The 13,924-nt window shown below is 37.2% G+C and overlaps 1 protein-coding gene across 4 annotated transcripts in view; it reads left to right on the top strand.

Annotated features, from left to right (window-relative positions):
• The first annotated feature begins 5,857 nt into the window (after positions 1 to 5,857).
• The window catches only part of znf462 (zinc finger protein 462), a 42,293-nt gene continuing 34,226 nt past the window's right edge, over positions 5,858 to 13,924 (top strand). For 2 of the 4 annotated variants that reach the window (XM_047805385.1, XM_027139855.2), the window contains exon 1: positions 5,862 to 6,043. The gene's annotated coding sequence lies outside the window, so the exon portion shown is untranslated. Of the gene's footprint in view, positions 6,044 to 7,057; positions 7,181 to 13,924 lie in introns of those variants that run through there. The other 2 variants (XM_027139858.2, XM_027139856.2) reach the window with 2 other exon arrangements.

The following is a 13,924-nucleotide window of genomic DNA, read 5'->3' as shown; positions in this document are numbered from 1 at the left end:
TGAGTAGAAATTTGTAAGTGGTAAACATTTGTTGTATTACACAAAGTTTCCTGTGAAACAGAATATTTCAGATACAATTTCTTGTAAATCTACATTCAGAGCTCAGTGTTACAAACAAACATTCAGATTCTACAGTATGTTACTTTCGCTTCACTTTTCTTTGATTTCATATTTCTTATTTCAAGCTTTATTTCTTTAGTTTTCTGTTCCTCTATATTCATGACAGAACCAAAAGCATGAAACGCAATACATTTTCAGGGCACCTGCAACAAACACACAAGCTGGAAATCAACAGAACTCATGGCAGCTAGCTAAACACAAATTTCAATTCTTTCTATTTAAACCTGCCAGCTAATCTTCAAGCTCCAAAAGCCTGTTGAACAAACATGCTATACGTTATTTTACTAAACATTCTCACCTTTTTTAAGTGAGGTTTCTCTGGGCCTTGTTCCATCAACTCTCACTTTTTATTGCCTTTACTCAAATCCTAATTTGTGGGCTTTTTTTTTTCAGACATTTTTTTGTCGAGTGGCAAAAAACAAAACAAAACAAAAAAACGTATTTATTTTTTATTTATTTTAATTTATTTTTGGAAAAATTAAACATTAATATTTCAGCAAAATTGCGTAATCATCACCACATTTCACCTACTAGTGATAGAGCTGGCCACAGTTTTGATGCTGATGTTTAAGAGAAAACTAAAAATGTGATACATCACTCTTTCACTTTCACTTTAGCGGGACTTTTTTTCATTTGCTTAAATATTTATATTTATTATTGGAGAGCCTGTCATTAAAAAGACAAACATTTTGTATCTTCTCCATGACACTAATCCTTATCTTATTCTCTCTGGCACTCAGCATATCCCAACAGGACATCCTATTTCCTTTTTATTCTGTCACTTCCTGTTTTCTAAGCCTCTCTCTCTCTTGTTTTTTTATTTTATTTTATTTTTTTTTACTTTTTTACCCTGCAGAATTATTGCCACCCTTCATAAAAATGTACAAAAATGGCGGTATAAACTTAACATTAATCATAAATTTTTTAAGTATATTTTATATATCTCTGTCAGATCAAAGGATATTTTTTTTTATAGTTTTATCATATTTTATCACATTGTTCATAACATTTTTAATATGTTTGCTAAAATTGTTGATAGACTACAGGTATATTTAAAATGATATATATAAATTATCACTCTTGAAAAAGCTCATCAAGAATAATTATCTTGCACTCGATGTCCAGAAAAAGTTGCCTGTAGTAATGTTCTGTTTCCCTGTGGTATAAAAAAGAAGCTGCACATATCTAAAATCCCTCTGGTGTCCACTACCATGGGACTGTCAGACATGTTTGATCCATCCTGATGCTCTACTCTACTTGAAGCTTCCTGCACCTGAGAATCACTAGCTGCTGACTCCCTAAAGATTGCTGTGGATGGTCTCACTTGGATGGCCTAATGATTGCACTTACTGAAAACAATCTAATCTCAGATCTCATGTATTATTCAGTAAATAACTTTTCCTGGATACTATGACTTACAAAAAAAATCTAAATGTTTATACACTGATGCCAATCCTGAGGAACCTTTTCAACACTCAGTAGTGTTTAAATTTATAATATTATTATATTATTATATATATTATTTTGGAGGATTATAGATTCCAAATCGCAATATCCTTTGTGAATCAGACGATGATTGGTTCCCTTTTGAGTCTGGTTCTTCTCCATTTATTTGTTGCTGTTGTTTGTATTTTTACTTGATTTTCCTAGACACTGTAATCCCTGGATTGCTCATTAGTAATCTAATCCATATCTGAATTTCAGTTAACTTGGTTTGAGACGATATCCATTGTATAAAGAACTACAGCGAAGGAGCACAAAGAGTTCAATGTTTTAGAATCGTAAAGTTTAGTTGATTCAAGTTTCTTCATTGAATGTTGAACACAATTACCTTTATAAACACTACCATATCCATATCATTGCTACTAAAGTTAAACCTCCACTCAAATAAGATCTATGATAAGTTCACAGCTGGGTGCCAATAATTTACAAAAGAACAAATTAAACCTACTTTCAGTAATCAAACAAGTATAGTGTCCTGAATAAAGAAGGAGCTGTATGAAGTGCCAAATGAGTGTTGACTACAATATATTATAACAGTTTATGAAAGAATAGCGGTAATAAATGAATAACAACTAGTAACTGTTTGTATATTCGAACATTCATATGCAACAGTAAGTGAAAATTTGCATTATGATATATTGTTATTTTATATTATGTTTTATATTATATGTTGTGGTCATTGTGAAGATTTCTTACATTACTGGATACTATATGCTGCTGTGTATTTACTGTAATAACCTTGATATAACCTTTTTTTCCCCAAGAAGATGTTTCTGCAGTTGTATGAACTGATTATATGCGGCTTATTATCTTAACTGGTTATATACTGGACAGCAATGAATAAAAATTAAATGCTTAAACAGCAAACTCTGTGTATAGACTTAGGTCTAATAACATATGTTAAATCCAACCTTACAGTAATATGGTTATAAAACACACTACAGGCAGGAACATGCTTTCAATAAGACGTTTTTATGTAAATTATTGATCTCTTGTTCATGCCCTGTGGCCTTTCATTGCAGTCACTGGTGTTTGTGTTAGTAAGAGTAACATTGTTGTTCAAACCAAACCCGTTTATGCCTCCAAATAAATAATACTATGAGTGTGTGAGTGTGTGTGTGTGTGTGTGTGTGTGTGTGTGTGTGTGTGTGTGTGTGTGTGTGTGTGTGTGTGTGTGTGTGTGTGTGTGTGATTGTGTGTGTGTGTGTGTGTGTGTGTGTGTGTGTGTGTGTGTGTGTGTGTGTGTGTGTGTGTGTGTGTGTGTGTGTGTGAGTGTGTGTGTGTGTGTATAAAAACCTTTTATGTTTTGAGATACATCTGCATTTTAAAAAGTGAATTTGAGTGAAAAAGGTTCAGAGTGATAGAACTGAACATATTTGCCAAATAGTCTTAGGCAGAAACATGCTTCTGAGAGATAAAAGTTAATTGTTCCTGAGAACATATAACAGGAAATGAGAGCTTTGAAAGTTTCTCATCTTGTTGTTTATCTGTTATTGTTAATCAAGATGTTCGTTGCAAACTGGTAAAAATAATTAATATTTACATATGATGAATTAACTTTCATGTTCACAAATTAATATCACATGTAACCTGTGTGTGTGTGTGTGTGTGTGTGTGTGTGTGTGTGTGTGTGTGTGTGTGTGTGTGTGTGTGTGTGTGTGTGTGTGTGTTTCCTGACACAGCAGTGAGCTAAGTAAACCACAGTTCCACTGCAGGAAATATTTCAGAAATAAAAGTGTGTTTCTGTTTGAGGAAGTATAATGCAAATTTCTGTTTCTTATTCTTTTTAGACCAGAAACTACTGAAGGTGGAGCTTATTATACTGAACAGAAAAAAGCTTCTGAAAGTCTTAAGCATGTCTTGTGCTACAGTAATTTAATAGTTTTATAAAACAAAAAAAGACTGTCATTTAGTTTAAGACACAGGAAAATTCAACTGTACGGTTTTACATAAACCCTTTATCTAGCTTTGTTAAACAACTCAGAACATGGTACTGTTCATTTTTCCAGTGATCCTAAATATTGGAACACGTGAATGACGGGTGTTTCTTGTTGCTCACGTATGCCCTGTTAGCACATTTGATTCTTCAATCAGTTAATAGCTATAAATGACTACTCTTGATTGGAGTCCTGAGTTTTGCCTGTGAAGATGGCATTTGAGAAAAGAGGGCACAGCCAATACAATCTCTAAAGCACTGGTAAACAACCAGACTAGTGAGCTGTTAAGATAAACTCCAAATGCAGTCAACGACATCATCAACTTCCACCACAGAGCAGAGGTAAAGGTATCAAAATTCATCATTTGGAGAAAACTTTGAGAGCAGAAAAATAGAGGTCATAGATGCAAACCACTACAAAATAAATAAAATGAGTACAGAATCAAGTAGTGTTTCTCCTCAGGTGTGCTAAACTTAACTTCTGAGATTAAGAGTGATGGGAAGTCCAAACTGTGGAGAAAGAACTGTTCTGGGCATGATCCAAAACATACTGTATGAGCTCATCAGTCAAGCATGGTGGAGATGGACTTGGGCTTACATGGCTGCTTCTGGTAAGATTACTCACCAATCTTTATTTATAAATGCTTATTGTCATAGTACAAGTACTTGTCATTACATAACTAGCCATAACCTTAAAACCACTAACAAGCAAAGTGTATAATGTTGATTCTCTTGATACAGTGGCAAAGATTAGTGGTTAGTACCCACCCAAAATGGTCCAAAGAATGACAAATGGTGTTCCAGTGATGGGGTTATGGGCACCAAAAGCTCAATACTGATTTGCGTAGGGAGTTAAGGTTAGCCTGTTTGGTGCAATCTCACAGAAAAGCTACTATAGCACAAATTGCTGAAAAAGTTCATTCTGGCTATGACAGAAAGTTGTCACAACACGCAGTGCATTAAAGCTTAAACGTCTATCCAATCACATGGCAGCAATGCAATGCATAAATCATGCAGGTACAGACCGGCAGCTTCAGGTAATATTCACACCAACCATCAAATATGTGATCTCAGTTATTTTGACTGTGGCATGATTGTTGGTGCCAGGGGGCTTGTTTGAGTATTTCTATAATGGCTGATCTCCTGGGATTTCCACACACAACAGTTTAAAGTGTGCAATAAAGGAAAAACATCCAGTGAGCTGCAGTTCTGCAGACTGAAACGCCTAGGAGATGAGAGAGGACAATGGAGAATGGACAAACTGGTTGGAGCTGACAGAAAGGCTACAGTAACTCAGTTACGCACTCTGTACAATTTCAGTGAGCAGAAACGCATCAACGCATCGATGGGCTACAACAGCAAAAGGCAACGTCAGGTTCCACTTCTGTCAGACATGAACAGAAAGCTGAGGCTGCACTGGACACAGACTCACCAAAACTGGACAGTTTATGACTCGAAAAATGTAGCATGATCTGATGAATCTCAATTTATGCTGAGGCACACAGATGGTAGGGTCAGATTTTGCCACCAATAGCATAAATGAAAAATCCAAGTGCCTGACCTGAAAAATCTGCAGGAACTGAGCGATGCGATCATGTCAACATGGACCAGAATCTCAAAAGATCCTTTCAGCATCTTGTGGAATCCATGCCACAAAGAATAAAACCTGGTTTAAAATCAACCATATAATAAAGTGTTCAGCTAATGTAGGTACATTGTGGATGATTTATCTTGATTTCATTTTTTTCCAAAAATAAAAAATGTAGGGGTTTGTGTTATTTTATTTTATTTTTTTAAAGAAATAATTATTTTTTTTTCTGCAAAAGATAAAATAAATAATAAAATTATTTGTCATTCATAAGCTGTTGGCTTTTCACCACTGTTGTTGAAATAAATAAATAAATAAATAAATACATAAAATAAACCCATTTTATATTTCATATTAAATCTGTCATATTCACTTGTAGGAGTGAAAGAATTCAGAATTCAGCTGATGTTTCTTCTACCACAATAAAGTGTCTTTGGTATATATAATATAATATGATATAAAATAATATAATATAACATAACATAGCATAATATAATATAATATAATATAATATAATATAATATAACATAATATAACATAATAATACACACATTATTACTTTTGATAATTAATCTTATTCCCATTAATAACTTGTACAATGTCTGCTGAATCTCGCGCGCTCCCTCTGCTGCCTGCTGCTGTCCAAAAACTTCGTCTGCTCTTCCTGCTTCTTCTCCTCCTTCTTCTTCTGTGTGTGTGTTCGTGTGTGTGTGTGTGCGCGCGTGTGTGTGTGTGTGTGTGTGTGTGTGTACTGGGAACCGGACGGACGGATCTCGGGTCATCTGCAGCTGCGGCGCGCGCACGCGGAGGGCGCAGGAGGAGGCGGAGGGAAAAAATGGCGGCCATCAACTAGACCAGGACACACGGGGACAAGTCGGAGCAGAAGATCCGAAATAGTGAGTAAAGCGGAATAACCGGGTCTTAAACGCGGCAGTGTGGAGAAAGCCACGGTGTGTTCGGTGGACCGTGACGCGCTGACTCTGTGTCTGTGTGTGTGTGTGTGTGTGTGTGTGTGTGTGTGTGTGTGTGTGTGTGTGTGTGTGTGTGTGCTTTATTTGGAAATTGAAGCTCGACGTGAAAGACCTGCGATGAAGCTTCTGTATCTCGCTGTCTGTCTCTGCTTATGTTTATTTTTTTTGGCCAAATGGTGGAGGTTAGACTCGTGCTGGTGTTAGCTGAAGATCTGGAGAAGGTTGAGATGATCAGAGTATAATTAAAGTGAAACACACGGAGAGCTTCCTGCTCAGTTCTTCTTCCAACCCTCTATTTATAAACCTTCTTAATGTGTGTTTGTTTAGATCATCTAATGGACAAATGCTTGATGTGTTTGGAGAGGGGATTGGTCCAAAAGAGCTTTATTTGACGTGTGTGTGTGTGTGTGTGTGTGTGTGTGTGTGTGTGTGTGTGTGTGTGTGTGTGAGGAAGAGAAGAAGGAGAAGCCATTGCGCTTCTTTTCTGCTCTTTCTCTCCTGTGGGATCGTCCATTAAGCGACAGTCAGTGTGGCTGGCATTGCTGCAGCTCCTCTCCACGTCCACACACAGACACACTCTCTCTCTCTCTCTCTCTCTCTCTCTCTCTCTCTCTCTCTCTCTCTCTCTCTCTCTCTCTCTCTCACACACACACACACACACACACACACACACACACACACACACACATACTGAGTACAAAAAAGCCAATGTTCCTGCTCTCTGACGTTCAGCTTGAACACGATCTGGATGTTTTTCATGCACTCGCTCATGTGGATGGATGGAAGTGTAGGTGAAAAGTGAAGTGTTTGGACTTCTCCTCCTCCTTCTTCTTCTTTTTCTTCTTCTTCCTCGTCTTCATCTCTGTCCGTCTCTGGCGTCTTTTTGGACGTGCTGTCAGGTACGGCATTATTCTCCATAAAATGGAGGGAGGCGGATGAGTCTCCGAGGAGAGAAAGAAAGAAAGGAAGGAGGAGGAGTGAGACAGGAGAACAAAGGTTGACTTCTCTTCTCTGGCTTCTACTCTTGCTTGGACGAGGAACCTCACATAGTGAGCTGTTAGAGTAAATATTATCTTTTTCTGTTTTTATCAGGGGTTTATGGTTCATTTGAGGTTTAGGATGAACTCAGGTTGTTGTTGTTCTCGATGGATTTGTTCTTGTCTGTGTGTGTTGGAGTTGTAGTTCCCTTTTTTGTGAGATTTTTTTTGGGTGAATAGAAGCAGCGACGGAGGTTGTCACATTCAGCTGTGGATGAGAGGAGAATGTTAATGCAGCCACATTCATGCTAATGTTCTACCAGTAGTGGCCTTCACAAGTTTTCAAAGTTCCTCTTTGTACTTTTGGAGATTTTAAACCTCGTTTTGGTGATTTTGAGGTTTCTCCATGATAATAAAAACTGTTTTCAGAAGTGTTGGTGAATATTAACGATCCACCTCAGGTTCCTGTTGTGTTCTTCATGTCATTTTAACAGATTAGCCTGGCTGTTAGAATGGCTTTTATTGCCCTTTTTATTTCCTGTCACATGTTGTATAGGTTTAAGAAGATTTGAGCATTTATTAAGATTTTCATTGTCATTTAAATCTTCCAGTATTATATTTTTTTAATTGTCATTTAAATCTTTCGGTATTATTTTTTCTGTTCTCCCTACAGATTAAACGCTTTTATTGAGTTTTTGTTAATCCACGTGATAATTTTGACATATTAGCATTAAGGTTAACATACATTACAGTGATTCTTTATTGAGTGAAAAGTTTTGAAAATTCCTGCTTGTTTTTTGACAGGTATTTAAAAACTAAAAATTAAGATTTATTATTATTTTTTAAACGGCTCGAAACCTAATGGAGTTTTTGTTGATAGGTTTCATCCTCAGGTTTTCATTATGTTCTTAGTGGTAATTGTAACATATAAGAAATGGTTTTCATGGTTCTTTAACCTTTTTTGAGAGTTTTGAGTTGAGTTTCAGATATGTTTAATAGTCTATAAGAATTTTAAATATCGAAATATATTTCTTATTTGCTTTCTAGAATTAAAAAAGACATTGAGCTGGTTGTGATCTGTGATCTGGTTGATTTTAATACAGCTTGCATCTGTTGCACATTATGAACGCTCTGCTTTTTGAAAGGAAATAACAAATTCATACTTCTACTATTAATTATTAATTATCAAAGAAATGAAACAATTATGTGTATTAATCGAATAATTGAATAGAGTTGTTTCACAGCATCTTAATTTTTTTCTTTATTTTTATCTTTTATCTTGTCATACTCCTGTTTTGGCAGATAATGTGAATGAATGAAGGGGTGTGTTGTGTGTGTGTGTGTGTGTGTGTGTGCGTGTGTGTGTGTGTGTGTGCATTTGCTTGCTTGCTTCTGCAATAACTCCGGTCAGTGTAGAAACCTGCTGACACTGAGATCACTGCGACAACTGAGGAGGACGAGCTTTTAAAATTCAAAATGGAGGATGTCTGTGTGTGTGTGTGGAAGCTAAAACTGAATTTTTCTAATGAAACTTGATGCATGAGCTCAACTCAGACATTGAAAAACACTTTTTAGATCAAGGAGTGTAGGGGTTCTGAATTGTCAAATTTAGGATTTAGATCTTTCTGTTGCTGCTCTATAGTAGAGCTGAGTGGAAACCCAGTGATACAAACAGCATGGGTGTTTATTATGAATAATTTTGTCGTCTGTTGTCTGTCTTAATCGAACCTTTCAGCATTTACAAACACTACACTCTTTAGTATGGTGTGTGGGTGTGTGTATGTGTGTCTCGTCAGCATAGGTTCATTCTGCCAACCTGCCAGTCCAGTTTGAACATGTTCTCCTGCAGCGTCTTCATGTCCCTCACCTGTGTTTATGCAAAAGTTGGAATTTCACCAAAGGAGTTAGCTGAATGGAGACATTAGAACAAAATCTAATGAGTGAGTGCTCTTCCTAGGTGAGGTGGAAAAATAGATCCACAGGAATTTAGATGTGTGTATAAAAGCGTGTGCGTTTAGCAGATATCACACTTTTTCTAATCTTTTTATTTTTTGAAGAGCTTTCCAGACCTGAGAAATATCTTTGGGCCCCCTTGCCTGAACTGCTTGTTTACATCGACACACAAATTCTCAATGATGTTCGAGTCAGGGTTCTGTTAGGGCCATTCCAAAAATTTCATCTTGCATGTCTTGAAGTCATGGTCATGGTGGACTTTGAGGTTTATTTTGGATCATTTTCCTTTTGTAGAAACCAGTCTCTTTTCAACTTTGGTTACTGACCGTGTTCCATTGGCTTCCATACTTTGCTGATTACATCCTTTTATACAGTATGTACTCTTCCATCTGCCCATGCAGTGTTTGCTTAATTGTTGGCAAGGTGTTCTTTTTTCAAATGCTCCTCCTATTTCCTTCTTATCTAAGTTTTCCATTATCATCAGGCCTCAGCACTTTTTCCCCCCGAAATGTTTCTGGTTTTAAATATATGACAAGAGTTTTGTGATTAAGTTATTGCAAATGCAAGCCGTGTTGGAAGGTAGAATGGTTCATCACCACTGATGTCAGTAAACCATCCTGCAGGTCTTTGGAGTCATTAGAGGGTTTTGCTTTCCTTTTCTGTCCAGCATATGTCTAGTTCTGTCTGAGAGTCTTCTTGGTCTTGTAGATCTTGTCTTGGCTTCCACAGCTGCCTTTAATTAATTTCTTAGTGACGTTTCAGACAGTGGAAACGGCAAGTTGAACATGATTTGATATCTTTTGCTAGCCTTCCTTGTGCTTTGTAAGCATCAATTACCTTTGTTTTCAGATCCTCAGTCAGCTGATTAGAAAAGCCAATGGTTGTTGAGTATTTGGTTCAACGAGTTAGAGAGTTTATTACACTTTAGAGTTGTAATGAGCAGACAGTTCGTAATGACGATGCTTGAACTGAATGAGAGTTTTAACAGGGACATTTTGTTAAACAATGTATAATTTTGTTTCAGATATTGTGTGTGGGATCTAAATTATCTTGTACAGAGCATGTTTGTACCCCAGTCTCTGTCGCTCTTTGATGACATCATCACTCTGCTCAGCTTCTGGATGTTAAACAGAGACAGGAGGTGATGGAAACACATGACTGTTCTTTTGTGTGTGTGTGTGTGTGTGTGAGAGAGAGAGAGAGAGAGAGAGAGAGAGAGAGAGAGAGAGAGAGAGAGGGGCCTGGAAAAGCTAAAAGCTGTGTTATGTAACTGAATGATAGCCAAAGGTTCACTTTCAGTGCTGACCCACATGTTCACTAATCCTTAAACAACCACAGAAAGATAGTAGATCTATAGAATATGCATTTTTTAATAAATCATTACTATTACTTCTTAATTTGCAGTATTTGTAGCATCATGCTAACACACTAACCCTACAGTTATCGTTGCAGTTCTGTTTGGGGTTTGCTTCAAAAGGAAGGATAAGTTGTGTAGTACTGAAGTGATTTCCCACAATGCAACACGACTTGCAGCCAGTCGACCATTTCGATCGGCTTTTGTGTCGCACTTCTCAGAGGTTCTTTAGATCTTCATTGTGTGTGTGCACACGAGTGTGTGTAAGTGGTGTATGAGTGAAAGAGTATGTGCTTCTTCATAACCTTAACATCACCACACCCTGATTACCAGAAATGACACTAAATATACTTTTACACATTTCTACTACTAACATTATATAGTAATTTGTTTTACTGTTAAATTAATCGGTGTGAAAATGACCATGTAAATTAAGACACCCTACTTTTCTAGATAATTTGATCTAGTTTACTGGCAGTTAGCTAACCACCTAGGTACACCATATGACAAAATGTCTGTGGACATCTGACCATCAAAGAGCCGTATGCGGTTCTTCTCCAAACTCTTGTCACAAAATTGAAAGCACACAATTGTATAGTGTCTCTATGGTGTAGCTTTACAAATATTCCTTCACTTGAACTAATTTCACCTGTACCAGCATGACAATGCTCCTGTGCAAAAAGTCAGCTCCATGAAGACATAGTTTGTCAAAGCTGTAATAGAAGTGTCCTTCAGTGTCCTTCAGTCTGACTCAACCCACTGAACACCTCTAGGATGAACTGGAACACTGACTGTGCACCCCAGACCTCCTCACCAAACGTCAGTGCCCGATTTCACTAATTCTGAATAAGAACAAATCCCGAAGCCAGACTTGTGGGAAACTTGTGAATTAAAATCTGGAATGAAATGTTCAAAAAGGATCTGTAAGTGTTATGGTAATGTGCCCACATAGTTTTGGCCATAGAGTATAAGTTTGTAATGATATTTATATATGACTATTTGAGATGACCAGACAATACTGTGGACTTTAAAAGTCTTTGCCCAAATCTGTGGTAATTAAAAAAAAATTAACATGAATGCTTCTTACCGTCAAGCCGCTTTGTGACAGTGTCGTGGATTCGATGACAGCACGTCCCTAAATGATTTACTCCTTAAATAATAATGCATTGTTTCATACAGATTATTTAAAATCACAAATTATTACAGTGTAATTACAGTATACTGAAACCTTTGCAGTCGTGTGAACTTTTTGGAAAGATGAAAGTGAAAGACTGACTGTGGAACAGGGAGAACATGTAAGAGAACATTCTCCAGACAATCAGATCCATGATCTTTAACACAACGATGCAGGATGTTGAGAGTAAGGGGTGAAAAGGAAAGTTATAACTGCCTGCAAAGTCTGGATATCTGTTTACTGGTCTGTTAACATTAGCGGGCCCCTGATTCATAAAATGTGAAGGTGAGAGGAGAGACAGACAAGCTGAGGTGTGTGCGTGAGAGAGAGAGAGAGAGAGAGAGAGAGAGAGAGAGATGAACCTCCTAATATAGGAGTATGTGTGAGTTGAATGTACAGTGCCTTGCAATTGTATTCATACCCACTGAACATTTTCACATTTTGACATGTTTCACGTTACAACCACAAAGAAAAATGTATTTTATTGGGATTTTCTGCAAGTGGCACATAATTGTGAAGTGGACTAAAAATTTTAAATGGTGACTACATTTTTTTTTACAAATAAATATCTGAAAAGCATGGTGTGCATTTGTATTTAGCCCCCTTAACTCTGATACCCCTAACTAAAATCCAGTGAAACCAACTGCCTTCAGAAGTCACCTAATTAGTAAATAGAGTGCACCTGTGTATAATTTATATACAGCTGTTCTGTGAAAAACATTAGTGAACAAACAGCATCATGTGGAAGAAGGTGCTCTGGTCAGATGAGACCAAAATGAACTTTTTGGCCAAAATTGTAAATGTTATGTGTGGCGGAAACCTAACACTGCACATCACCCTGAACACACCATCCCCACCATGAAACATGGTGGTGGCAGCATCCTGTTGTGGGGATGCTTTTCTTCAGCAGGGACAGGGAAGCTGGTCAGAGTTGATGGGAAGATGGATAGAGCCAAATACAGGGCAATCTGAGATGAAAACCTGTTAGAGTCTGCAAAAGGCTCGAGACTGGGGCGGAGATTCATCTTCCAGCAAGACAATGACCCTAAACATACAGCCATAGCTACAATGGAGTTTTTTAGATCATTTCATGTGTTAGAATGGCCCATTCAAAGTCCAGACCTAAATCCAATTGAGAATCTGTGGTGAGACTTGAAAATCGCTGTTCACAGATGCTCACCATCCAATCTGACTGAGCTTGAGCTATTTTGCAATGAAGAATCAACAAAAATTTCACTCTGTAGATGTGTAAAGCTGGTAGAGACATACCCCAAAAGACTTGCAGCTGTAATTGCAGCAAAAGGTGGCACTCAGTGGGGCTAAATACAAATGCATGCCACACTTTTCAGATATTTATTTGCAAAAAAAAAAAAAATTGGACACCATTTTATTTTGTATTTGTAACATGTCAAAATGTGGAAAAGTTCAGTGGGTATGAATACTTTTGCAAGGCACTGTATATTTCATTCTATTATTTTGCTTTTATCTATGTATTTACAGTAAACTCCAGAAGTGTTGGCACCCGTGGGGTAAATGACTCATGATAAGGGAGGTTACACATGCACAAATGGAGGGGCACCAATAATCATCACCTAGTTTTGTTAAATCTTATATTATAGTATATTATATTCATTTTCTTAAAATAGATTTGTTCCAGTTATAGGTTAGATGAAGGTTTGACCCATTGATCAGTGTGGGTTTAAATTTTTTAAACACAATGACTTTTTCCCCATTCCTAATAATTTTACTCAGGTTTCAGGATTATAAAAGCCTACAGATACATAGGCATAAAGAATAAAAGAGACAGACAGATGTATCCCCCCCCCACACACACACACAGATTTCCATCATTACTGTAAATGTCTGCTGTATTGTTCAATACACATTTTATTAGATAGTAAATAGTGGAAAATACATTTTTTGACAAAAAAAGATGTGTTTATTTGGCGCCATGTGATAATCAATATCTCAGTTTCTACAAGCATGCAGGCTACATGCAGTTTATGCTAAATTTAAGGGTATAGGTTTAAATTGCCCGTTAGCTACACTAGCCACATTGTGAGAAGCAAAATAGAAGAAATGGTAAAAATAAGATCAGGCTTTTTTAGATAAAACGCAGGCAAGATGCTGTGTGTGAAATTCTTTGCGCTTCTTGGTGTCGGTGAATGGAGAAGTGGTGAGAAAACAAGTCGTCCTTTCAGAGAGAACAGCAGCGTTCTGTAGGAGAGGAACCTTCACCTCTCTCACTTCCTCTACACCGCCAAAAGACCTGCTGATCTCCAAACTGATTAAACATTGAACAAGTTCACTCGCCGCTTTAGCATTAATGAATTCACTCTGCCTTCAGC

The sequence above is a fragment of the Tachysurus fulvidraco genome, chromosome 21, assembly GCF_022655615.1.
Source record: "Tachysurus fulvidraco isolate hzauxx_2018 chromosome 21, HZAU_PFXX_2.0, whole genome shotgun sequence".
NCBI lineage: Eukaryota > Metazoa > Chordata > Actinopteri > Siluriformes > Bagridae > Tachysurus > Tachysurus fulvidraco.
This window is presented reverse-complemented; position numbering and strand designations above follow the sequence as displayed.